Genomic DNA, 4,224 nt, shown 5'->3' with positions numbered 1-4,224 from the left:
ATATATATGAATGAATGAAACTCAACACAAATGATGGTAATAAAATAAAATTGTGAATGTTGTTATTTACGCACTTCATATTGTTCGTCAGAGTAGCCCCGCTCACAGGTCGTGTGGCGGATGGACTCGCAAACGTAGTATCCACAGAAATCATTCCCTTGTTCCTGCCACAACCACTTTACAAGAAATAGAGGTCAATCAAACTGATAAGCAAGAATGCCAAATGGTATTGATGAAACTAGCGCTTGAATCAATAGGAGATGCGCGGAACATGCTACTATAGTACTTACTTTCGGGTGTCTAAATTGCAGCTTCTTTGAGAGTCCCGGAGCTTTTTTGGTGAATTTTTTCCAAACCCTGCCAGACAAAGAAAACAATTACTTGATATATTAGGAAATGAACAAAGTTGCTGATATGGTGGATAATGATCGATTTAACTTACTTCTCGAGCATTTGAGTCATGTCCGCATAGTTCTGGGGATTTTTTCGTCTTGAGTCTAAGACGTTTACTAGTCCCTGCTAAAGCTTAATCTCTAGGAGAATATAGTGGAAACTGCACAGGCATGCATAACTCATCAATTACATTACTATAACCTTGACTAATATATAAGGGAAACCGAATACGCACAAGATAGTAAAACTCACTTGAAGTTGTAAGGAAAGAGTATTATATCTTTGTTTCATTTATTACCAACGATCGTAGCAAGTTGGCCTCGGTATCTGCGGCATGAAATTTAACCTGAGTTGCATCTATGATATTTGTGTTAATGAACCCAATATCACCGATTTGTCGTTTCTTCAATTCGTCGATCTTCAATCTGCATAATATAGTGAGGATAATTATAAATATATGCAATGAAAGAGCTGAGCTATATAGAGAGACTTAATGATAGAAGTGGTACTACTTACAGACAGCAGCAGGTGACTGTTGCTTTATCGAGGGCCAATTGATTGAAAAACTGAAAGAACTCCTCAAATGGAACAGGCAACAGATCAATTCCAACGAGGTCATGCTCCTTTTTAACTCTCACATACAAAGTACTCCTCCCCCCAGACTCTCTGCAGATTTTCAAGTACCAATCATGCAATCTTCGCATCATCGTTGATAGAGATCTTTCATCTTTGACGAGAGGCTTCCCGTACTCGTATCTTTGTATCTGCACCTCCATGAAATCATAATGTACATCGTCAGGCAGGTAATCTCCAAGATTGCTATAACCGGGCACCATCCTCGGATCATTAGCGACGATGTCGCTAGGCACCTTGAGCGGGGGGCACGATTGCTTCGCTTGTTCGCCGAGCTGTGCAATTTGTTTCCCAGCTCGTCGTTCTTTCAGCCTTTGATCACTGACAGTACTTCCCGACCGCTCCGCTTCGACAAATTCCTTTCCAATAATGCACTCATAGTTTCCTTTCGGCGGAGACTTGGGTGGTTTTGTCAGGGCAGCCAGAGTGCGGTTCGCTTTCACCGGATCTACCTTCTCCTCCGGAGGTGGATGTTTCTTTGCTTTCACCCCTTCAAAGAATTTCCTCACTTCTTCTCGCGCGATCTCGGCGTTCTCCTCCGGGGTCCCCTCGTATGGTAACTTCTCTGGAGTCTTCAGAGAAGGACCGAATCTATATGTCCTCCCGCCTCTGGCTGTACTGCTAGACGCCGGCAGAGCAGACGGAGCGGTTGTCTTCTTTACTTGCTTACGAGGCGGAGGAGAAGGACTACGACGCGCCGGAGCAGCCGGAGCGGCGGCAGGTCTCTTCCGCCCTTGCTGACGAGGCGGAGAAGGAGGAGGCTGGCTGCTCGGGTGCGCCGGCGTAGGCGGAGAAGGAGGCGGAGTGCCGCCACGCGCCGGAGAAGGAGCCGGCCGAGTGCCCTAATCATCACTCGCCGGAGGAGGAGGCGGTGGAGGAGGCGGAGTGCCCTAATTCGTCGTCGTCGGAGGAGGAGGCGGAGGCGTCCAGTTTGAAAGGTTGATGAGCTCCTTCCGCCATAGGCATGGAGTCTTCAGAACAGAATCCAGCCGAGTCTCCCCTTCACCGGTAGGGTGGTCAAGCTGGAGGTCCTAAAATCCCTCCGTTATTTTATCCACCATCACCCTAGCATATCCTTCTGGAATCGGCTGGTAGTGAAAAGTTGCGCCGGGTTCAATAGGAAAAACAGAGCCAACAGCCGCCTTGACCTTCATATTAATCCATTGCGTCATAAGGTGGCAATTTTGAGACTCCATGATAGCATCCACGGGATAGCTAGCAGGAGCCGTCAAGACATGTTCCGGTTGAAGCAGCTCGGTGGAAGCCACACTGCTTCTCCGCTGAGATGGCGGGGTAGCTTCGGGGGAAGCTTCGGCAGTTCGTTTGCTGTGATTTGCTTCTCGTTCCTCTATCGCTTGTACCCTTGCTTGCAGCGCCTGCATTTGGGTCTGCTGCACTTTTTTCCTCCTCTCCTGGCATTTGTAACCGCGTGTGTTCGGAAACCCAACCTTCCACGGAATGGAGCCTGGTGTGCCTCGTGTCCGTCCAGGGTGCTCAGGATTCCCGAGGGCCATTGTGAGCTCGTCGTTCTCTCTGTCTGGAACGAATGTCCCTTGCCGCGCTGCTTCGATATACTGCTGAAGCTTCTTGACTCGTATGTCCATTTGATCGTTCGTCCAAATGCACTTCCCTGATACAGGGTCCAAGGTTCCGCCAGCCCTGAAGAACCAAGTCCGGCAACGGTCTGGCCAGTTAATTGTCTCTGGTTCGTTCCCTTTATCAGCCAGATCATTCTCAGTCTTGGCCCACTTAGGCCGAGCTACGAGGTAGCCACCTGACCCCGTGCAATGGTGATGCTTCTTCTTCGCAGCATTTTGCTTGTTTGTCGCCGACATCTTCTTACTCTTTTCCGATGTCTTGTGGGCAACAAATACGGGCCAGTGATCTCTGATCTTCTCATATCTTCCCTTGAATTCTGGTGTCTCTTTATTTTCGACAAACTTATTCAGCTCTTTCTTCCACCTCCTGAATAGTTCTGCCATCCTTTTAAGAGCAAAAGACTTGATTAATTGCTCTTTAACTGGCTTCTCCGGATCATCCTCTTGCGGTAGGGTGAAATTTGACTTCAGCTCAGTCCAAAGATCATTTTTCTGCATATCATTGACATAAGACACCTCAGGGTCTTTTGTAGCCGGCTTTAACCATTGCTGGATGCTGATCGGGATCTTGTCCCTAACCAAAACCCCGCACTGAGCAACAAATGCGCTCTTTGTCTGGAGGGGTTCAATCGATTGGCCGTCGGGCGCGATTGCTATGATCTCAAACTTTTCATCCGAGCTCAACTTTTTCTTCGGGCCTCGTCTCTTTACCGAAGTTGTGCTCGATCCGGAGGGCTAGAAAAAAGAACAAAGACTTAATTAATATGTGTACATACCAAAACAATGAATGCATCAATTAGCTAGTCAGCAGAAGCTTAACTAATATATATACCTGGCCGGACTCGGTTCGGTCACCGGAGACGTCATCACGGTCTTCTTCTTGCACCGGCATTGGGTCACCGGAGCCGTCCTCACGGTCTCCTTCTTGCGCTGGCATTAGGTCACCGGAGCCATCATAATCATAGCCAGCTGCTTCCAGACCAACGGTGTCATTGAGAAACAACGAGCAGACGGCATCACTTCCTCGTGCGATTATGTCCCCCAACAACTCTTCTTGTACTTTGTCTCGGGCGGTGTCCATAGTTTCTACAAATATTTACAACATGACAATTATTATTCAAACATGACAGATGGATATATTAGTGGCAAACGTAGAACTAATATTAATTAGTGGCCTCGACGCTGCTTCTCTAGGGTTTGGGGTGGCCTCGACGCTGCTTCTCTAGGGTTTGGGGTGGCCTCGACAACGCTTCAAGGATAAAAAAAGAAGAGGAAGAAGAAAAAAAGAGGAGAAGAAAGAATAGAGGAGTAAGAACTCCTCTATTCTTTCTTCTCCTCTTTTTTTTCTTATTCCTCTTTTTTTATCGGGAACGAGGGTCGTCGAGGGTCACCGAGCGGTAGAGGAAACCCTAAATAGCAAGTATCGTGGGTGTGAGATACATGTGGCCGTCGGTGTCGGACACTACATCCACGTCCCACAAGTGACGTGGGAGTATCGTGGGTGTGAGATACATGTGGCCGTCGGTGTCGGACACCACATCCACGTCCCACAAGTGACGTGGGCGCCCACATCACTTGTGGGACATGGATGTAGTGTCCG

Source organism: Triticum dicoccoides, chromosome 4A (assembly GCF_002162155.2).
Source record: "Triticum dicoccoides isolate Atlit2015 ecotype Zavitan chromosome 4A, WEW_v2.0, whole genome shotgun sequence".
Taxonomy (NCBI): domain Eukaryota; kingdom Viridiplantae; phylum Streptophyta; class Magnoliopsida; order Poales; family Poaceae; genus Triticum; species Triticum dicoccoides.
This window is presented reverse-complemented; position numbering follows the sequence as displayed.